The sequence below is a fragment of the Monodelphis domestica genome, chromosome 2 (assembly GCF_027887165.1).
Source record: "Monodelphis domestica isolate mMonDom1 chromosome 2, mMonDom1.pri, whole genome shotgun sequence".
Classification (NCBI taxonomy): Eukaryota; Metazoa; Chordata; class Mammalia; order Didelphimorphia; family Didelphidae; genus Monodelphis; species Monodelphis domestica.
The window spans coordinates 363663777-363688692 of record NC_077228.1 but is presented as its reverse complement, the minus strand read 5'-3'; the positions used below and the strand labels follow the sequence as shown (position 1 = coordinate 363688692).

At 32.9% G+C, this 24916-nt stretch overlaps 1 protein-coding gene across 2 annotated transcripts in view; it reads right to left on the bottom strand.

The window, feature by feature from the left end:
• GRIK2 (glutamate ionotropic receptor kainate type subunit 2) overlaps positions 1-24916 on the bottom strand; it is an 819862-nt gene that overhangs the window by 425928 nt on the left and 369018 nt on the right. The gene's annotated exons all lie outside the window — the stretch shown is intronic.

The window sequence follows — 24916 nt, the reverse complement described above, 5'->3', positions numbered from 1 at the left end:
CCATACCTTCCTCAATTTTCCTTTTTTATGTTTTATGTTCTAAGAAGTTTCCCTTGATTTTCATCTACTTTATTTTCCCTACCTCTGAATATTATTCAATTTCTCTATCCTAGTCCTTAAGTATCAGAGTCCTCTAATGAAGGGGACAACTAATGGTTAGAGAATCAGGCCTAGAGTCAGAAAGACTCATCTTCCTGAATTCAAACTAAGCTTCGGATATTTATTAGCTGTGTGATCCTGGGTAATTCATTTAAGCCTACGTGCTTCAATATTCTCATCTGTAAAATGAACTAGACAATGAAATGACAAACTACTCAGGTATCTTTGCCAAGAAAACCCCAAACAAGATCAGAACAAGTCTAACACCACTGAAAAATAACTGAACAGCAAAAACTCTAATGAATACCTGATACTTGCTGTGGAGAGTGGAATATGAAAATGATACAAGTGGAAATATGGTAGCCTATGAGAAATGAGAAAGAGTAATTTAGTAGATTATTCCAGGTGCTAAAAATCACAGGTTTTTGTAGATATTTATTTATTTTGAAATACTCTGGATGAATAGTTCACTTCTTATTTTGTGGGAAGATAGAAGAAATCAGTATAATTTTTGATTCTACAAGTACCTATTCTCTGTGACAATCACTAGAAACTACTCTTAGCTGTTTTGTTCTTTATGCTAATGAAGGTTTGACAGCCACTTACTGTCAAAATCACTAACAAAATATAAGAAGAATATCTTCCAGAGTAGATTACTGAATAATAGCGCTTAACCACAAACAGGTCTATTGTATAAAACTGTTCTTGCTCCTTGTCTCCTTAGCACTTCTGTGTACAGTTTATATAATGTTATATTGAACTTGCTTTGTAATTCTCTCCTAGTTTGCCTCTTGCCTGTTTAAGTAACAAATGTGAAATGAAAGTCCTTTTGACAACAGGTTTGACATTTAAATCATCCATTTATTACGGAGTCTAATGTAGCCCTTGATTCAATTCCACATAGCCTATAACACAATATTGCAATGATTACAGTTCCTTCTCAAAGAGAATTAAACTTTCTTCCTCCTCCCAATGTCTCTATTGCCTTCAACAATCTAGTATTCACAAACTTATAAAATATGGCACTACCTTTAATTCATTTAATGATGAGAATAGTAAGTGCCTATCATTCCAATGAATGTACTTCACTGCTCTGTTTTCTGGCTATCTTTCCAGACTTATTTCATACTGTTTTCTCCCTCCCTTATATTATTCTGTATCAGTGATTCTTAGCCTGGGGTTAGATACTTTTATATATTTAGATAATTATTTTTCAATATCATTGTTATCTTTTATAATCCAATATAATTTATTTTATACATTTAAAAACAGTATTCTGAAAAGGTATCTTTAGCCTTTATCAGACTACCAAAGCAATGTGTGACCAAAAAAAAAAGTTTAAACAACCAGTCTTCTACATTCAAGTCAAATTGTACTACTTCTCATACTTTTTTCCTCTGACTCCACCTCCATCATATCTCATTCAGAACAGAAAAATCTGTAGTGAATAGTTGAAGATCTGCAAAAACATGGTTAATCAGATAATGGTAATCTCAACATAGCGCTTTTTTGAAGTCTCTCAACCAAATAAATATCAAGATAAAGAGAACAATTTCTTACTACTTGAGAATTTGTTGAGCACCTCTCCTTTTCACTTCTTTCCCCCTCTTTCTTTGTTTCCTTTTTAACTCTTATCTATCTTTCTTTAAGCTCATATAATTTTAAATCATTTCAAACCAGACTTCTGCTATGTGCAGAGGTGCTAGAGAAAATTATTTTTTAAAATCTCTGTAAAACACAGTCCTAGTTCTCACAGATCATATGAACCATTAGACGAGGGAGAAATTTACAAGCTAAAATCCAAAATATATAAGTTAATTCATGAATTCTGAAAGGGAAAAAACCAATACTGATGAGAGTGGAGGCTTTCAAACTTTTTCAAATAATGGAGCCCCTTGGCAATCTGGTAAAAGTTATAGACCCCTTCTGTGAAAAATAATGTTTTAAATGTATTATATAAAATACATGTTTAAAAAGGAAATTGGTCATAATGAAATGCAGCTACCTTTTTTTTTTAAGTTCAAAGTCATCACCTTAAGAAACACTGGCGGGATATTCAAGAAGGATTCATGGATGATGAGCATTTGAGATGTACTTACAGGTAGATGTTCTGATTTATATACTAAAAGTTGTATTGACAGGAGGGGGAAGAAAGAAAAGGGACTTTTGCATCAGCCTCAATCTTTTCATAAGCAAAAATAGAAGATAAAGTCAGGGGGAGCTGAATAACCAGCACTGACTCTATGATTTTATCCCAATGGACTCTCACTCCCACTGCTATACAACAAAAAAGAAATGTCCAGATTTGAGAAACTAATGACCATTTAACTAAGTTAGCAATGAGATCCTTCAAACTTAATTAGTCCAATCTCGAGACGCAGCCCATAACCAGGTCCTTACCTGAAGCCTTTTGGACTTAGTCACTTCTTCCAGAAATCCCATTACACTGACATTGCTTCCACATTCCCAAGTGGACTTTAGCGGATGTCCTCTTTATAGTTTGATAATGGACAATAACAATGAATTGATGTATATATTTTAAATTATGCGCTTTTAAAAAAATAAAATATTTGTTAGACAGTAAAAATATAATGCTTCAATCCTCAATTTCCTCAGCTGTAAAATGAAAGACTGTTACTCCGTGACATATAAGGTCCCTTCTGCTCTCTATATACACCATTCTTTCTAGCTTGCTGGAGTATATTGACTACAAGTCTCAAATAGCAGATAGAATACTTCAGTACAAAATGCAGAGAAGTTCCTTTTAGATAACAAAGACCGACAATAAAACTTAGGGTAATGAAATGCTAAGAATCTAAGAGATCATACTCTACCAGAAAGTGGTTAATAGTAATTAGGATAAGGTTTTTGGGGTAGGGGCACAGAGAAAGAAGGGAAAAGTTCAAAATAGCCAATTATATGGAAAGTTTGGGGATGAGAGGTATCCAAAAAGTATGTAGAAAAGAATCTATTCAATAACAAAAATATCCCTGGGTTCCTTAAGCTTTTTTTAAGAAAAATTATGGACTCTTAAAAATTCTTCTCTTCCTTTTTGTAGAGGCAACCACACTTCATTTTTTCCTATAATTCAAGAATTGAAAAAATTAAAAGTAAAAATCGATTCTGGGCCATCAAGTATGCAATAAGGGATTAAAAAAATTCCTAGTGTTAGCCAACCTTAAACTATATTTTATTATGGAAACACACTGCTCCTACCTTTTGAATTCAAGGGCCTTCAAAGCTTTTATATATCTAATTGTTATTAGAATATTCTGTAAATTAAACCTTTTTGAAGTCTCTATACTTTAACACTTGAAAATTCTATAATATTCTCAGTGCAGCCACTTCTATAAAACCAGATGTATCCTTTCCTGATCTTAGTATATAGCTTAATGGCTCCAGTATTTGCCAAATCTATCAACTGCTGGACAAATTTACAAATATAAGTCTCTGAATTTTAGTTAGGCTTGTCCTTGAAAGACAGATACAGAATTCATCACCAGTCAATACCCAAAGCCTTTCAAGTTAGTCAAGATGTGATATAGCTTCTGCTATGTTATCACATCCTTTAAGAACCTAGAATTATCTCTTGAACACAGAAGAGGTGTCCAAGGAACACTTCTAGTGGGGATCACACATTTCTGTATATTGCTTTTAAAATTAATACTCCAAACCTTTTTACTTCTATGTAGCCTATCTTCTGCCCTCAATTTTTAAAAAAAGGCAATGCAATACATAACACTATGTTTCTATCCCAAATACATTTTTTAAAAAATATCATGGCAAAACCCTGCTTATCTTTTCTTTTGTTATGATATAAGCTAACCTGACATTTCATTTATGGAATTGTGTTGATCTAAAAAGCCTAAGGTAATTTGTAAATAATTTGCAATTATTTACATAAACCTTCAGTCAATACTTGAACAATTAATTGCAATTCATAAACTCAATCATTAACTGTCTTCATGGAATTACAACAAACACATTGCCTCCACTCTTAGAATGGCATTTGTAGATTTCAGAACCAGAAAATCCCTATTGGAAGAATCAAGGTACCCTACTCCATAAGAAGCATTTCTTGTATATGAAAAGGATAATATACTTTATCCACCTAATCTCCAGGAGCAGTGAATTAAGTGGTTAAGAAATTCTTTGCTATTTTGGCGTAATAATCAGCAGATAATAGTTCAGTAAGTTTATTAATTCATTTATTAAAGTAAAATGCAACCCAGACAGGAAAACATGAAACAAATAACAATAATAACTAGAAGTTCTAGGGAGGTTATATCTAATTTATCAAGATTAATAAATAAATGCTTTGATTTCATCATCAGTATATTACACACACATACACACAGGATAAATTAGGCATGCTATCATGCTATAAATGAATATTTTTCAAAGCCTTCATACAAAGAAAAAAACCTTACTTTTCTAATTAAATGCATAATCATGGATGCAGATTCATGTTACGGATTCTAAATGGCTTCTACTTTAATGAGCCATTTGAAATGAAATGGTTGCCTGCAATTAGACATCTGCAGTCCAAGGAAAGCAAGCCAACTATGCAGCCCGGCTGCCAGAATTACAGTGCATTCCTCTGCAGGACAATGAGAAGAACAGATAATTGTAATTATAACATATACATCCTTAGTGTTCTGTGGTTGAAAGAGTATGCACAACAAGGGTTCTTAATATATTTAATTGCTGATAGCTAATAAAGGGTTGTCAAAAAGAGTTGCTTTTTAATGCATCCCACTTCCATTAGCAACAGTATCACCACCAACTGATGATATTCATCCAATATCCACCTCAACACAAGAACCTAAATGGTAAAAAAAAAAACTGGCATTCCAGTTTTTTTCTTCCAGATTCAGCAATATCTGCCTGGTATTAAATCTCATTAGACTGTGGATATTCCAATTTAAAGGCGAGTAGGATAGACAATAAAGACCTCATTATGGCCTTTAGGTGACTTGGGGTTTCCAAAAGCTGTGCCAGCAGTTCAGTATCTGCCAGGTTTTACCAAGCTAAAAACCTTTGAGTACAGGATCACCAAGAAACTAAATGTCTGCCCCCTCAGACCACTGTAAAGAGGCTTATCACCAGAAGGCTGGCCATACCAGATAATAACATTTGGGGGGAGGAGGCACAGAAATTCATTAGACCAGATATTGTCATAAAGGAATTGTGATCTAGCACTTAGTTGTCCCTTACATTTAGACTTCAGGAATGACAATAAATATCTAAAACACACTTAAACATATCCATATATGTGTACATATTTATAGGATGCAAACTATACATGAGACCTACTCTAATGGCTCCTCATGACATGAAAGTAAAGTAGCACATTAATCAGACAGAAAATAAATAAGGGAAAGTGAAAGAGATAAGACAGATAGACTTCAAGACATTGTGACTGAAAGGTGAAGCATCTATTCCTAGAACAAAATATGGCCACAGAAATTTGGGAGGAATTGTGTAAGATAGGGAGAAGAACAAGTACCTCTTCACCCAACTGCCCTCTGGTTAGGTCTTCACAATGTTATTTTCATTACTGGATGCTTTCATTAAAATATGAAGATAAAATGAAAACACATCATAAATCACATGAAAAATGTTCACTGTTCCTAGACTATACACAACGATTCTTTCCTCCACTGACAGATAAGCAAAAATACATACATCTCCCCACAGCATTTAAAATCTAAATGAATATAGATTATTCTTGAATTTTTCTACATGGTTACTTTTTTATATGTTGTGTCATTAGATTAAATAACATGAGATGGAACTGTGAATGGAAACAACCATTCTGAACAGCAATTTGGAATCATACCCAAAGGTGATAAAACTCTACATGCTCTTTGACCCAGCAATACCACTCCTGAGTCTGTATCTCATAGATAAGGGAATAGGACCTTACCCTGTACAAAATTATTTTTAGCAATTTTTCTTGTATTGACAAAGAATTTGAAACTTTGTCCCTCCATTGGGGAAAGACTTATATGAACTGATACAAAGTATATTGAGCAGAACCAGGAGAACAATGTCTGCGGTAACAAATATACAATGATCAACTGTGAAGAACTAAACCACTATCAGTAAAACAAGTTTCTGAGATAACCACATGGCACTCATGATGGAAAAATGTTATCCACTGCCAAGGAATGAACTGTTAAGAGTCAGATTATAGATGATATATGACATCTTCCATCTTATTTCCTTCATGAGTTTTTTTTATTGTATGTGTGATATGAACAGTATGGAAAATATGTATTGCCAGAAAACACTGGAACAACCTGTATCAGCCTATTTACTGCCTTAAGTAGTGTGGAGGGAGAAAGGGAGAAAAATCTGATTCCAAAATGTAAGAAAAATTGTTAAAATTGTTTCTACATATAACTGAAAGAATTTAAAGAAAAAAAGATTAAATATCATGTAATTTGGAATGAAATATTTTTGTAGGAAAATAATACTCATTTTTTCCATAAAACACTATATGTCTATAATGTTTACAGCTGATTTGACATAGAATAATTTTTCATCTGGAAAGGAAATGATCACATTGCAAGAAGTTGTAACAATTTTGTTTTGCTTTAAGATCTTCAAGGGAACAATTTACCAATGACCAGTTCATTATTAATAACATAAGTGGAAAGAAATTTTCTCAAGAAGAAAATTGATACACGTACAATACTATTATTTGATGCTACCATGCAAGTACTATCTAAGGAGCATCAAAATTCTAGTGTCTAAAATTATAATAATTTTAAAGCTCTCAAGTATAATTTACTTCTTTGGTTTTCTAATTTAACTTTTTACTTCTGAAACTTGAAATAAAATGAGAGGAAATATTTTTTAAAGTCTACAATTTAATTTCAAAAACTAACATGCATCTTCCTCATGAACTCCCATTTTTTTCTCTTCATTGTTAATTTATGGTGAGAACAGACATTGATAAAGAGTGGGAATCAGGTGTGTGCCATCAAGTAAACACTTGCATAATCTTGCATCTCTTTCTGTGCATTGTTCAAACATGCCATGACTACTGTAGCATATTTGGCAATATGGTACCTTCTATGTGTGTTTTAAATTCCATCAATAACAATTCCTCTCTTCATTTCTAGGTACTTTAGCCATCAATGTAACTGCCTTTGATTCTGTTGCTGTCTAAACAAGCAATTATGAATGTTTATGCTCTATGCTGTCACACTTGATTGATTTCCTGTTTGTCGGCATATCTACATTACAAGTTTATTATCAGAGCTCAGCTCTAATGAATTCATGAGGACATTATGCATTTGTGAGGTTTGTAAGCATTAAAAAAATGTTCCCATTAGATGGTAGTGATTCTGTTTTAGTAGTTTCTATTGACTTCTGGGCAATCACTGGTCTAATCTACTGAATCCACAGATGCTTTTACCCAGTAATTTTTGGCTGCCTATTAAAAGCCCAGGGCAACCAGTTGTAACCACATTTAATGAGGATTCAATGTCTTCTATGGATGTTCTTTGCATAAGAGTTTATCCAACAAATAAGGACTATTCTTCCAACTCCACTTTGAAGAGGAAAATCACCATAATTAGCCAGGGCCTACCTTTGTCTCTCTGTGTAGATGTGTATGTGTATTTATGTGTGTATGTGAGTGTGTCTCATTTTCAGGTATAAAAACAAGCAAAAAATGAAATCCTCAAACTTTTTAAAAAATTACTACAGTCAACATTAACTGGCTCAGTCTTAAATTTAATCCTCATTTCACATATAAAAAAGCTATGAATTCTAAGAAAATTAATGAAAATGAATATGTGATCACAGCATAATTTACAATATAAATTGTTAATAATGTAAGAAGTTTTCCATATTTTCTTATTGACAATTGAAATAAAATCACTTTATATGACATAATTAGATAATAAGGATGATAGGTACAGTGGAAATCATGTTGCTTCTGTACTAGTCAGATCTATGTTCAAATTCTGCCTCTGACATTTGCTCCCTCTGTGATCTTTAGCGATTTATTTGACAAAATTACAGATGGAGGACTGAAAAGGATCTCAGCATTTATCTAGTCTCTCTCTCTCTCTATATATATATATATATATACATATATATATATATATATGAATGAAAAGGAATCCCCAATCTAACATATATGGCATGTAGATGACTAAACTTTGCTTGAGGACTTCCAAGGAGGGTGAATCTATCATCTCTCTAAGTAGCCCATTTTACATTTAGACAGCCTAAATTGCTTGAGTTGTTTTCAACATTAAGGCTAAATTTGCCACTACAATTTCTACTAACTGCTGCTAATTTTTTCCTCAAGGGTGAAATACAAGAAATCTAGTCTTTCCTCTATTTGACAGCTCTTCAAATACTCAAAGATGGCTAAATCTTTGTCTTTGCCAGTTTAATGACCATTTTTTTCAGCCAGTAATCACATGACATCAACACAGGGCACCCTCACTATCCTGGCTGTTATCCTTTGAATTCTCTCTAGTTAATTAATGTGCCAAAACCTCCCTATTCCACGGGGCCTCAGTTTTCTCATCTCTAAAATGAGTCAGAATGACTAGGCGGTGTCTAGTCTTCCTTCTAGCTCTAGATTTATGATCTTACAATGTTATCATCACATTCCTTGTCAATACCATGTAAGAAGTGAGACTAACATTTTCAAATATAGGATTGGGACCTTGAAAATATAGAACAACAATAAAATAATAATGCACATTATTTTTCACACGTTGGGCACTTAATAAGTGTTTGTTGAATTGGATTATAGCCTTAAGAAAAGCACAGATAAAGTGTATATTTGAGCCAAACTTTATCACTGTCATTCTTAACACTCTGCTGTCTATAACAGCTGTTAGACATTTACCAGTTATTTTACTGATGAGGAGAAAAACGTTTCTCTCTCTTAGAGAGAAAAATGCTCAATCATTTTGTCTTTTCTCCACCCAAAGAAGAGTAAAGCATATACATGCAGTAAATTATCAGCCTCTTAAAAGTCTTTCCAGCTGGCGAGTTGTATCTTCTATATTTTAAAAATGGTATATATTCAGCTCTCTGAGGTTATATCTATGTGAAAGGGCAAAGAAGACTGGAGGAAAGGGAGAAAGAAATGTGGACACAATTTTATTTCAATTATTTATGCAACCCCACTAGACTGAGAGGTATTTAGGTTGGCTCAGTGGATAATCAAGAAAACTCATCTTCCTAAGTTCAAATCCAAATATGTACACTTACAAGCTGTTACTCTGGGCAAGATACTTTAACTCCATTTGCCTTACTTCTTCTATAAAATGAACTAGAGAAGTAAATTACAAAGCACTCTAGGATCTCTAAAAAATGGGCTCAGGAAGAGTCAGGCATTACTGAAACATGCATGAACAATAAGGTCACTAGACTGAATTTAATCTTCAAAAGAGGAGAGAATCAAGAACATGCAAGATTTGCCTTTTGTTCCATATCTTTTTATAAGGAGAGATTCTCATCTTTACTAACTCTTCCCTATGTGATTAGAGAATGAACATAATATAACATAATGTTTTCTGGACTTACCCAGGTAATGGATTTGTTGAAAGATCCATATTTTACCATAATACGGATTAAAAAAATGATGGAAGTCTTATGAATGAATGCACCAAGGCCTCATTTCTCAAATATATAGAAAACTAGGACAGATTTATAAGAATGCAAAGTATTGTCCAATTGACAAATCGTCACAGGACATAAACAAGCAATTCTCAGATAAAGAAATTAAAACTATCTTTAGATATATGATAAAATATTTTAAATCACTATTAATTAGAGAAATGTAAATTTTAAAAACTCTGAAGTACCATCTTACACCTATCAGACTGATTAATATGACATATATTGGAGAGCATGTGAAAAATTGGGATACTAATACACTGTTGGTGGAGCTATGAACTGACATAACCATTCTGGAGAGGTATTTGGAACCATGCCCAAAGGTCCATAAAACTCTGCATACCTGTTGACTCATCAATAGCACTACTAAATATGTATTCCAAAGAGTTAAAGATAGGAGTAAAAGGACCCACTTGTAGAAAAATATTTATAGCAGCTCCTTTTTTCAGTTGCAAATAATTGGAAACTGAAGGGATTTCCTTCAATTGGGGAATGGTTGAACAAATTGTGATATATGATTGGAATGGAAAATTCTTGTGCCATAAGAAATAATGAACAAGATGATCACAAAAAAATCCCTGATAAGACTTATATGAAGTAAAGTGAATTGAGCAGGACCAGCAAAATGTTGTACATAGTAACAATAGTAGTGCATGATCATCAACTGTGAAAGACCTAACTATTATCAAGGAAATGTCCCAGGAGAACTCTAATGAACTCAATATGTAAAACACTCTCCACTGCCATAGAAAGAACTGACAGAGTCCAAATACAGATTGAAGAATACTATTCTTGACTTTATTATCCCTATTAATTTTTTCTAGCATAAGCAATATGTGTCTTGTTTTACAATCTGATGAACAAGGAAGTATGCATTGTAAAATAACACACTCACAACATTTATCATATTACATAAGTTCTTGGAGTGAAAAAAGACAGAAGAATATGGATTGCAAAATTTCAGAAAATTGTCATTCTAAATTGTATTAACTCATAATCTTGAAAAAATAAAAATAATAATTGAATTTTAAATGAATGGCCATACTACATAAAACTCTATATTTGTCTGATTATGCTTATAATAATCTCCATTATATTATAGATATTTGTGTCTTTATCTTTCCTTCATTCCCAATCTAAAAGTTCCTGGAAGGATAGAAATATGTTTATTTTTATTTTCTATTCTCAAAGCTTCTAGAATAGAGAATGCTCAAAAATATTTGCTGGATAAACTACTCTATTGATTTAAATACCAATAGGAAGCTTACACAAATTTCATGTTCATAGATTTTTTAGGTCAGAGAAAATTTCATTTTTGCCTTTATATACAGACCCTGGCATATGATAGTCACTTAATAAATGCTAATTGTTTGGAATCAGGAAGGCATGGGTTCAAGTCCCACTTTTGATACATATAGGTATATCATTTAATCTCTTAATGCTCTAGGAAATTTGTTTAGAATACAGTTTAAAAATAAAATGATGATCTACTTTGGTAGTGGAAGTTTCTTCATCTTTGAGTTCCTTAAACCAATTAAATCACATTTCTAGTCCTCATCCTTAATGGGCTCTATTCAACATAAAACAAAAAAAGAATAAAATGTCAATATTTTAATAGATTTGAGATAAGTATGGATATTCCTTCTAATGATATAGTTCAATTTTTGTTTATGTATATAAATCCTCTATACAGATTGTGTCAGCAATTTTTCAATCTATAATGACCCAAGCTCACTATGAAAACAAATTCCTTTTTCAAACACATATGTCTTGGATGATTTTTCATAGACCCCTTTCAAACCATAAGTTGTTGATAGACTATAGTCCACTTACATCCAATGTGCATTTTTCTATCATCCTTTGGGTCACCTGAAATTCCTATTTTTGTGAGAATATCACATTTCATGACTCATAGACACATGAAAGGAGCAGGAGGATATCAGGATAAAAAGGACAGAATTTAAGAATGGTAAGCACCTTGGTAACACTGAGCAATTTCTGAAATGCAATTCACCTCAAATTCTTCTTCCTATGAATTCTTGCTTGTAGAATTATAGAATTAAGTTATAAAGATAAAGAAGGCTTTTGTTAACCTCTCCCATTTGGTCTTCATATACAGTTAATACATTATGAATACTTATCAGAATTGGGATTCATTCCATATTACATGACATTATGAACTGAGACATTTGAGTTTCATGCACACTTCACAGGTATTGTTCACTGTTTATCAGAAGATGCAATGACAGCAACTGTAATGATTCCATGACCTAGAAAAAATAGTTAAATATATTTTCAAGTTTCTAGTAATCTACATACTCAAATTATATCTCTAGATATCATGCAATCTATTCTCACTTGAAGATTTCTGAAGTAATGCTCTTTATTATAGACTTTATAACAGATATGTTTGTCATTTTAGCTGACATAATTCATAGTTGAAATTTGTTATACCTACAACAGACATTATAAATACTATCTCTTATTTGCATGTATTTGTAAAGATTATTTTTGCAGTTGATAGTGAAATAATATATCTGCAAAGGAAATGATTATTGTTGAATTTAATGAGTTCTGTCTCACACCTAGAGCTGTTTGCCATTTGACACAATTGACCCACTTGTCAGCAGATTGAAAATTTAAGAGTTCATGCAGTAGCAACTATGATTTTAAACTGGTTCATCAATAGTATCTCATTCAGTGCCTTATGTAGAAAATTGTTTGCAGTAAGGCTAAATTAGATGAACCACATGGAGACTGAAACATGTTTCTTATAATTTTTAAAAAGAAAAAAGAAAAGGGGCCCAATTATCTGAATGTTATGTTATGACTAGTTATGTCTAGTTATGACTAGTCACTTTATTTGCTTACTTAAAATACTCTTATAATTTACAAACATTACAAATCCACATACAAACACTAAACCCAATGAAACCAGGTGATGTTAAATCCAGCAGTCAAAAAATAGCCACTTATTGAATGAAGCTATAGCAAAAGCTACACGTGAGACAAGATGATGAGTTTTGAGGGACTTCAAATAGGAATTTGAAAGATTGACAATTCTTTCTTTAAAGTTTCAATGAGACATCATAAAAGAAAAGCAAAAATTGTCATGAAAAAAGAAGAGATGAGTCTGATGGAAAAATTAAGAATATGTAGTTTCTAGTCCAGCTGTCAAATTGTGGCCTTGAGTAATTTATTATTTGTGCTTTAGTTTTCTGTCTCCAAAATAGAAACATTCTAATTTAAACATAGTAGTTTCACCATTACAATGTAAATTCCTTGAGACAGGGAATGTTTTTGCTCCTTATTTGTATCCGCCACATTCAAAGTATTCTATCACATGGCTTAGAATAAATATTTATTGATGTACTGATTGACCACTTAATTTTAAGTCATTCTTGACTTCTGTAATTCACAGGTAAACTATATGGTTGAACAAATACACAAAATATGAAGTGTTGCTATATACAAAGAGACTGAGGTTCAGAGGTAAAAATCACAATGCTTCTTTTAGTAGTTAAACCCTGTCTTAAACTCATTCCTGTAACCAAGTCCTTCGATTTTTTTTCTTTTGCTATACAGCTACTTGTCTGGAAATTAGAACAGGGATCAGATTATTTCCTGCTTTTTTTTTCTTTTCTGTGCTATATTTAAACTACTTTAAAGCAATATATTAGATTTTTAAAAATTAGATAATATGCAAGTGACTTATCTTACATTATGTTGAACAAATGTAAATATCCCTAACATATTATTTATTCAATAGTAAAGCATATGGAGAGCCAATCCTTTAGTCAAGGAAAGTTGGATTCAATTCATGCCTCTGGCTGTGTGACCTAGTAAAATCTCTTAAACTCTTGAAACACTGGTTCAAGTAATGCTGAAAGACCCAAGTTGCATATCAGCTAACTCTTTTCTTTGATAGAGGGAGTTTCCATACTTGGGAATTCCTTGTACTAATGAAGTCATAGGCCTGTCCCCAAAGTCCCCTTCCTTGTATTCAAGAAACATTTTGGAATCTGTTTATAGTTGCACTAAGTTCTTGGCAAACAAAAATGTAAAATATTTAAAAGTCTTTAATAAAAAAAAAGTCTTTACTGCAGTAAAAGGGACTTTAAAATCCCAAGGGAAGAAGCTCTTGAAGCACAACTTTATTGAAATTCTAACAATAAAATCAATTCACTTTTGCCTGGCATTTAAGATTTACAAAACAATCCCTTTAACAACACTGAGATATATATTCCACGTATTTTTAGCCCAGTTTGACAGATGGGAAAATTGTGCCTCAGAGAGTAAATGACATGTCCTCACAGTTACTAAGTGGGGGTCCAGGATGTGAACCCAGGTCTCCTGATTCTAACTCACGATTAGGTGCATTATATAGATATCTAAGTTAAGCAACAGCTTGCCCTCTGCAGATGGTGCTGTTTACACAAAATGGGGCAAAAATTACAGCTATAACAAATGGATTTATAAGATCTTGCTATTTCTTTCAAGTATACTCAGAAGATAATGGGAAATATATCTAGAACATAAACCTCAATGGTAAAATCTTATTAACTGAAGATAAAACTTTAATGGTTGAACTGTTTTAGGCTTTTCTATATATTGATTGCTATTTGTAGTATTTGAATTTATATTAGACAGTAGGAATATGCCTATGGAAGAGAAGAATTACCACCATCTATTCAGAGACAACCACTTTATCCTGAAAACCTAACTGAGAAGAGTAACCTGACCTGAGGTACAGAAGCATATAAGTTTAATAGAGGAAACCTTTCTATGATGAGGATAAAAAAATCTCAAGCAATATCTAAACAGCTTGTGCTTGATTGTGAAATGAAAATAAAAAGCATAGCCATCACTACGGAGCTGATGACTCTAGGAAGAAAGTCAATGGACTATTAAATAGGAAATCATCTGTTTTCAGATTTTACTTTACCACTATTACATTCCTCTAGTGAGCCGTTATCTGGTATAAGGGGCCTTAATCTTCTCAATTTCTGGCACAAAATTTCCATGTATTTAGCAAAGCTATTCCTATTATAATGTGCCATCACCCCACACATAAGAAATTCTAACTACAATGAATGTTCTCCCAGCATGGTGTGCCACCGTTACAACTTTTAACTGCCCACTGAATTCCATAGACAATGTAATTTTATTACAACCTATTGAAGGTCTTATTATTTAATATTGGCCGACTAACTGCCTCTCGGTTGTTCTGATAATTTCCTCTTTCTATATCTTCCTTTAGAACATTATCCCATTGGTTCAAAGAATACATAGAAAGAAAGAAATTACATCATCCCAAATGATTACCTAGGGCTTTAAATCACCGTATGTATTCTGCCTAGCTCTGAGGGTCTATCTCTTTAACAACTCCTCTACTCTGGGTGCTATTCAGTTAGTAATGAGAAGTCATTGAAAACACAACACTGAAATAAATTGTCTTCTAAAGGCTTTGCCTGTTAGTTACAAAAACACAGCTGCAAGTTGACTCAGGAAAATGACTAGACCACAAACCATAAAGACTTTAGACAATTATGAGTTCATCAAAAGAAAGAATTTGCTGCATTCTTAACATTTCAGAAAATGAATTGATAAAATTGCTATTATTTTTCTTTATGATATGCAGGACATGGAATTGAGGAATGAGATCATGATAACTGGCATTTATATCACACTTTAGGGTGTGCAAAGCACTTTACATGTATTATCTCATATGAGTCTTGTGATGGCCATGGGACGTAAGCAATACAGTTATTGCTCCTCCCATTTTATAGAAGAGGAAATTGAATGAGAAAGAACTTAAAATGACTAAAGCAAGCACAATCCAAGTCAGGTCTCTCTGACACCATAGCCGACATTTAATTACTAAGGCATGCTGCTTCTAAAAATTAAATGTATTATATATGAGGGAGAATAATGATAATGATAATGATAATCTCACATGTAATATTTTAAGATTTATTTACTGTTTTTAGAATAATCCTGAAAGATGGGTGAAGGGTTATTATTATGGGTTTTAAAATATTGTGGCCAGGGGAACTGCATTCTCCCAGCATGCCCCAGGGGTCCTTCCTTCCTCCTTCCCGAAGTGAGATTGGTCTTGAAAGGAACAAACCTGTACTGGGGAGGCACCATGTCCCCTACTTCCTGGCGTGGGATTGGTCTTGAATTGGACCAATCCTGTGCTAGGGAGGGGGGAGGGCTGTTTAGTTAATTTCAGTTAGGGAACTCTGGTGGGTTTTTTTCTTTTAATAGAATTTTTAAAAAATCAAAGAGATAGTTTTCTTTCACCCCTTTCAGTATCCACATTTTATGATAAAGGAGCAAAGCCTCAAAAAGATTGTGTCATTTATCCAGGATACTATAACTCTTAATTTCAGAGTCAGGACTCAAAACTAGGGTTTTGGTTCCAAGAGCTATTTTCTTTCCATCATCTGACATGATCTGTACATTGATGGGATAGAGGAAGATAGAGATAGACACATATCTACATAGAGACATGCATATATGTGTATATATTTACTTGCATATGTATATGTGTATGTATTATGTACAGGTTTGTGTATATCTAGGAGTTCAGTACAAAAGTCAAATCAGATGTAAGACAACTGCATTAAGGTTTTTGGAACATCCTGTATATAAATGTATTTACATATATAAATGTAAATTATATATATTATATTGATAGATGTGTATATGTATATATAGATATAGATACATTTGTGTATAGATACACCCATTATCTTTGAATATTTATGTGAAATATGGAGAAGAATTACTCTGACTTGGCAGCCATGGACAGATTTGAATCTGCCTTTTCAGCAGAAAATTCCAAATTAACAAGATAACTCAATTTGAATATTTGGGAATCTCTACTAATATCATTTATATAGTTTATATATGTTAAAGGTACATATAGAATACACATAATAGTGTATATATTTACATATGATGCCTAGAATGATTGCACCAAAGGAGTGTATTATGTGAATAAATGCATATGTGCACATATTTATATACATTTATTTATACAAATACATATCGGTATCATTAATATATTATACATATAGGTATATGTGTTTGTGTACATGTATGCATGTTCACTTAAATTTTATAAAGATGACTTAGGTATATTTTTAATGTATTATATCACAGTAGTATAAAAGTAAATTAAAATGTTATAATAGATAGCAAATATAGCACCATAATGCTTGCAAATTGTTTCCCGTTTTTATGTCATCTTAGCCTCATAAATCTTTGTTCTATTCCACAAATAAGGGAACTGAGGCTGAACAAGGTTAAATTACTTTCCCAGAGATACATAGCCAATGTGTTTCCTGGGTGGAAGCTGACACCACATTTTCTAAAACTATCACCTGACTTTCACACTGCTAAATCTTTTCATAAGTTATGAAAAATGAATTTTTATTTTTCATACTGAGTTGTTATAGCAAGATATTACTCTATCACTGATTCTGATCAAAAGGAAATAAATAATTCCACCAAAGTCTCTATTTATTACCTATAGCATCAAATATTTCTCTAATTTAAATTATGTTCTGTGAGAAAAAAGATATAAAAATAATTTAGTGGTTTGTGCTTTAATATATTGCAATATGAGGTACAAACATTCAATGAACTTAAGTAAAGAAAGGGAGGAAAAACTAGTGGAATAATATTTCTGTTCAAATTAATTTTAAAGAAAGAAGTTCAAACTATGAGTAAAGATGAAAGATAATACCCTCTTATTTTTGAGGCTCACCACTCACTGAACTTCTCATCTCATTTACTGCCCCAACCTGGTCTCTTTTATTTTACTAAAGTATTTCCCATTATTTTAATTCTTTTTCTCTCCACATTTTCCTCCTTCATTTTCATTTATTGAATGCACCCCTTCAAAATAAATGCAAATTATGGTCTTTATTTCTTCATAAATTCATTTATGTCACAAAACCAATTATTAAAAAGAGGCAACTGCTATGAAAATAAATGCCTTTTTCATATATATGTAGATACATTTCTAAAGATATTATGGAAACAACAGGAGATAGAAAGAGTACTCTCTCCTGGAGTCAGAAAATGGGTCTTCATTAAATCTTTGCCACCTAATAGTTAATAGACTGTGAGCAAATAATTTCATTTCTTTATATATGAACTACCTATGCCACAAGGCTTGTTACAAGGATCAAAGGAGATGATATGAAAATCTTAAGGGTTATATGTAAATCTAAGTTTTTATACATGTGGGATGTCCCTATAATGGCCTTCTGCAATTTAATTTTAATCCGTTATATTGACTCCATTAACATATAAGATCACAGTACTGTAAAAACATCATGTACTATCTTTTATTTTACAAATGTCAAAATTGGGAACCAAATAAATTCAGACTTAAGTCAAGTTCACATGGCTATTTAAAAGTGAATCGTAGCCATGATCAAGTCTCACACTTCTTTCTTTTCATTGTACCACTTTGTCTCCCACCTTCTATCCCCTACTCAGAGTAAGTCAATAAGAATTCCAAAAATGTTAGATGGCCTTGAAATGCAAATCCCAATTATGATATTGCAAACATAGTTAACATGGCTAACAGAAATCAGAGTAGCTGCACAGATCTATTCCCCATCTTTTAGGCTGCAGAAGTGAGAAAGGGGTAGTCTGTTACTTGCCAAGAAATAGTCTCCCATCCAGTGTACCAAGCCCTTGAGTTTAATATATCCTGAAGGCATTTATTGAATGTTTGTTCTTTAAACTGAGAAGGCAAATTAATGGTGATTTCAAGGGAATCTGACAGAAAGTAGCTTACTTCTATATAAATGCCTTACTCCTTCAAACAACAGGTTTGTTAGTATCTCCAGCCACATTTTTAGCTAAAAGTCCCAAACTTATCACAATTTTTCACCTGCAAAGTGACCAATAGAGAGACAATTGTTAGTGATCTGCTGAAGCATGGTAAATTATGAAGAGAACTCTCAATGAGATACTGTAGATTTTCCTTAACATACTGTAGTCCTAGGAAATAATAAACTGAGAGCTCCAGAAGTGCCCTCGCCAGAGTAGAAGGAAGTGAGGAAGGGCCCCAGAGTATTGGGTAGGTTCCCTGTGTCAAATTCGAGATCATACAATTGTCATATGAGATGGGCAGGCATGGATTAATTGTGCCTAGCATCGTAGGACAGAATATACAAACCAGAGAGTTCACTGAATCGTTTGATTATTTGAATGAGCAAGAGTATATTTTGGGTCTTACATATCAAGATGGTCAATGTTCATTTTAGCCCTTCTACTTACTTCCTCCTCTTCTTTCAATCCTACATTTCCTGAGAAACGCTATTCTTCCAAGCTTTCATCCCAGTGAAGACCACATGGAAGTTTCCACAAAGTATAAAAAAAATTAAAGAACAATTCAGAGAATTAAATTTCTTTTCAGTTTAATTCAGGGTGTTGACTTGGTTCCATAAAAGCAATGGCTGACAGTTCACAAATCTGGTAACTCCAGTCAAACCAGCATTTATTAGATTCATTGACTGCATTTGTCTGTAAAAGGCCTATTTTTCTGATCTTTGTTGTTATCCATTAGAGTATAAGGCAGCTTTTAAAGGGAATTTTTCCCCAGATAAAATCATATTATGTCAGATTATTTTAATTGCATAATTTTGTTTTTTCCTATCTTAATTACTTCATGTAACATTTTATCTGTGCTCATATCTGAATTCTAGGACAATGCTTCAAAGGACTGAATTTTAATTGAATAAATCAATAAACTAATTCTAATACTGTGATTTTTTCACTTGATTGTTTTGAAGTGCAAAAAGAACAATAAATATGCAAAAATTCTAAGGGCAAGGTGAGAACCTATTGAAAATAAATTAACTACAAACAGTTTTAAGGAATTAAAAAGTGAATAGTTTAAATGGTATAAACCTAGAGAAAGTATACAAGATGAGAAACAATTGAGAGCAAGACCAAATGATGCCTCAAAACAAAAAGGAATTTAGCGCATCTTTTAAACAGACTTTCAAGGAGAGAAATTAGGGATTTTTTACTTTTATTTTATTTTTAGCTTTTTTTTTATTTGGAAAATTTTATTTAATTAATTAATTTAGAATTTTTCCCATGGTTACAAGATTCATGTTCTTTCCCTACTCTTCCCCCAAACCCCTCCCATAGCCAACATGCAACTCCACTGGGTTTTACATGTGTCACCGACCAAGACCTATTTCCATATTATTGATATTTGCCCTAGGGTGATCATTTAGAGTCTATATCCCCAATGAGGGATATAGTATTTTAATACTGAAAGGGATTTCTTTTTCCTGTCACTCCTTCAGAATGGAATGGCAAAGCTAATTCTTTGCTATTCAGACGGATGCTAACTGTTCAAACTCCTGGTTAAAATAATACTCAAGGTCACATAGTAAGTGGCAGATGCCAGATTCAAAATCTAGATCTGAGTCACAATACTTTATATTATACCACTCTGCCTTCCCACAGTTACTACACACCTGAGAATCATTTAAGATGATGTTTCTCTGAGTAAAGAGATATATTCAATGTTGTTCAGTTAATTAATGATCTCAGTGAAATCACTTCAACGCTTGATTTCCTCCGATACATTAAATACATGTATATGAATATATATTAAATTAGCTTATCAAACTTATCTGCAATGTCCATTCCAGTTCAAAAATTCTACTATTGCCTATCTAGAGTATATTTTATGTTTACCTTTTACCAAGAAAATCAGGGAAAGAGATTTATGTCATTTAAGAAGTAAGTTTATATTCTATCTGGGCAATGACCTTTCCCAGACTGCTTCATTGGATCACAGGATCAAAACCTTCCAACATGAAAGAGATGCAAAAGGAAAGATTAGCAATAGGACTCCCCAATCATATGGAAAGTAGAAATATTTAAAACAAGGCTCAGGTTGAGGAAGAGAATTGAGTTCAGAGAAGTGGAAACAATTCAAGAACTTCCTTGGGGAAAAGACTTTCATTTTTATAGATACTAACTCTTAGAACATAATAAATGCTTATTAATAAATATTTTTAGAATTGAACTAAATGCCAGGCATAATACTGGGCTCTAGAGAGCCAATCACTTTTTTTTAAATCCCTGCCACTAAAGAGCTTATTGAAATATGTCAATTCTTGTATACTCCACTCTGATTGCCCCTCTTTAGGGTTGTTTTGTTATTTTCTGTTTCATGGGGATAGTTAGCTGGCAAGATTTTCTTCTGATGAAAATATGAAAGAGACAATAACACAGTCTCCTTACACAGTAGGAATTTTATTTTGGCAGTTTTATGAACACTAGATTGGAAAGGGGAGAGGCTGGAGGCACCAGAAAACAATCAGGAGATTATTACAGAAAAGAAATTATAAGAATCTGAGCTACATCAGGGTTGATGTGATTACATTAGAAAAGACAGATGTATGAGCCACAGAATTTACAGGATTTGGCAACTGATTAGATGAAGTGATAAAAGAAAGGAAAGTTAAAGGTGATTCCATAGCTTCAAGTCTGAGTGACAAGAAAGATTGTTAACAAAAAAGGCAACTTGAGAAGAGGTGAAAGTTGTCAAGGGAAAGAGAAGTTCAATTATTTTTCCTTAATACATTTAAGAAACACAAAGGGTATCCAAGTAGAGATATGTAGCAGTTGGGTATGTAAATTCAAGGGAATATTTCAGTCCAGCTGAATATATCTGAGAATTTTTTTTAAAGCTTACTCTGGACACTCATCGCCATCCATCTATTATCACATCTCTTTTCCTCTTTACTGTGATACTTTTTCCTAAAACTGATTTTATCCAATATGTCTGGTTCTTCATTGCCTTGCATCTCCCTAATACCTTGAAATCTGGTATCCAATGACCTAAAATCTCCCAAATACACTGACTGTTTTTACCCCAAGCCATATTTTACTTCATTTAGCTACCCTTTCCTTCTGGAGGCTCTTCCCTTCCTTGACTTCAGAGACACCAAAGTTTCTTGCTTATTTTTGTTAATAATGATTCAGCCTTAAATACTGCTTTGTGATTTATAAATTACTTACATCAAAATGATCAAGAAGGACATAACACACATACTATGACTTAATACTACAAGTATAATTATCACTTTTTACTAGAGAGGACCCTATGGTTTATGAAGGATAAATGACATGTTCATGTTCAACAGCTAGTGGCTTTCTGAGGTAGAATTTTTTTTTCCCCATTAGCAGTCTCTCTTTTTATTCCAAAAATACTTTGCAATTTCTTTCATTTTTATTGTCATGCAAAGTACACTTTAATACTGGTCATTGTTGTAAGAGCACACTCATACATAACCAAAACCCCAAAATAAAACCATAAATACACTTCTATGAAAGACGACTCCAACAGTTCATTCTCTGGGGGTGGATAGCATACCTACCTGCTCCTGAGTCTTTCAGGATTGTCCCAGATCATTGCATTGCTGAGAGTAGCCAAATTTCCACATATAATTACTGTCTAACATTGCTATTATTGTGTGTAATATTCTCCTAATTCTGCTTATTTCTCTCTGGATCCTTTCCCATAGATCTTTCCGGCCTTAAATCACTCTCCTTATCATATCAGATAGCACAATAGCATCCCATCACCAACATGTACCACGATCTGTTCAGTCAACCCCCAATTGATGGACATCTCCTCAATTTCCAGTTCTTTGCCACCACAAAAAGAGCAGCTATAAATATTTTTGTACAAGTAGGTTCTTTCCCTTTTTTTATTATCTCTTTGAGATACAGACCCAGTAGTGGCATTACCAGACCAATGGGTATTCACAGTTTTTTAGCCCTTTAGTATAGTTCCAAATTGCCCTCCGTAATGGTTGGATGAGTTCACAACTCCTCCAAAAATGCTTCAGTGTCCCAATTTTGCCACATTCTCTCCAACATTTACCATTTCCTTTTTTTTATTTATTTTATGTTGGGACAACTGATAGGTATAAGGTGGTACCTCAATATTGTTGTAATTTGAATTTCTCTTATCAAGAGTGATTTATGACATCTCATCATATGATTATTGATGACTTACGGTACAATTTAAAAGAAGATCTACTAGCTCTGATCTTTGATTTCTTTCCACTGTACATCATCATTTCTTCTTCCTAGATCTTCAATTTTTTCTACTCTCTCATCTTTGTTGACACTCCTGTCTCCTTAAGGTAGATGTTTCTGAAGTTTCTCTACTTTACTAATTTAACTTCTTTCTGTATTTCATTGGGAATACAATTTAGCCTCAAATCCTTTCCAGCAACATCTCCAACAATATGCCTATTTATTCTTAAATCTAACCTTATTTGAGAGGCCCAGAATCACGATTTCTGTCAGAAGCATCAACATGATCTATTTCTTATATTTTCATGAGTCTTTAGTTTCTAAGAGGATGGCATCTAGAAGACAGATTAATTAGGTTTGGTTATCCCCAGAGAGAAGAACAAGGAGTAATTGTAGAAGTTATTGAGAGCAGAATTCAGATTTTATCTAAGCAAACTATTTTTTAACATCTATCCTTGTCCAAAAGATAAAAAAGCTGTTGTAAAAATAGGACCATTTGTTAAGTGGGTTATAGAATAAATTGTTTTTAAGATCAGATCGGACTAGTTTATCTTAGAAGTTCCTTCTAAGTATGACATTCAATAATTCTATGCTTCTGTAAACGAAAAAAAAGCATGACGTTGCCCATGACTACAAAGTCTTCTCCTTACAAGAAGAAACCAGAGGAGAAAATTGATACATGACCAGAATAAACCAAAAGTAGTATTCTGAACAAAAAGACATGAATCTGCCCTTTCTTGGTCATTTCCTTTCAAGTGGAATAGCAGATGGAAATAGTGAATATTCCCTAAACTCAGACATAGCATTGCTACCTCTCTGTCTTTCCTTCTCAGTTCCTACCCTTTCCTTAGATCTTTTAACCTGAGAAGAAACACCAAAGTAGAAACAGGGAGGCCCTGGAGCTTAATGTAAATTCACTGTATTCTAGAATTGTTAGTACATTCCCTAGCTTTAGGGTAATTAATAAAATATTATTGAATCAAAGAAATAATTTAAATGGATCTGTATTTTGTTATGGAGCTAGATGTTTTCCTTGAAGTACATTAGCTTGCTATATTAAATTTCTCTTGCCACTGACCAAAATTGTCTTTTTTATTCAGTAAAATTTAGCTCCCTGGTTGTCTTATTTTCCATTGCCCAAGAGATCCAAAAAGAAATTAAAGCAATGACCTTTAATGAATTTGATAGAAGAATTTGGCTACAGGTTTTTTAATGAGGGGTCTCTTACAGAATTAATAGTGAAATGCCGACAATGATCCTAACAAAATAGGTTTGGGAAAGGGTTCTGCTGGAATTATCATAAGAAGTCAACGAGAGATGTATATAAGGATTGCCAAGAAGGAACAGAGGACAAGTTGAAGTCAGATAAAATGAGCTTACAGTAAACTTCATAAAATCATAGATAAAATGGATGAGTTGGATGACATAGGATTAGAGATTAGAAGAGCAGAATTTGAAGGTGGCCTATATTTCTAATAATACTTCTATTCTTCTATCAAAGAAAAACTAGAGGGCATATACAAAGGTAATTTACTCTCTTGAATTCAATTAAGAGTAAGGTTTGTAAGTCTACAAACAACTAAAGATTCTGTGATTTCAGGGGATCCATGAATTTAGATGGGAAAAATACATTTTTATTTTCATTAATGTGTTATCAAGATTTAGCATTTCCTCCAATTGTTAATACAAGTAACAAAAAATATTCTTAGGGGGAAAGACCTCACCAGACTACCAAAGGGTTCCATGATGAAAAAATTAAGAAATCCTTAATGTTACTCTTACAGAAACAATGTAAGAAGTTGTTACTTTCCTAGTGACATGAATAGTCGCAAGCTTCCTTCTAATGATTAATATAGTCAATCATTAATCAGAAAAATGAGTACAAAGAGCAGAGAACAAAGGGCCACAGGTCACCTGCAATTTTGATTCTTATGAAATTGTGGAACTCTATGATTCACATTCATTTTTAAAAATGGGTTTTTGACATTAAAAATAGCAGTTACCTGAATACAACTCAACCTGAACTCTCCATATTAGGAGGTACTAGGCTCAGTTA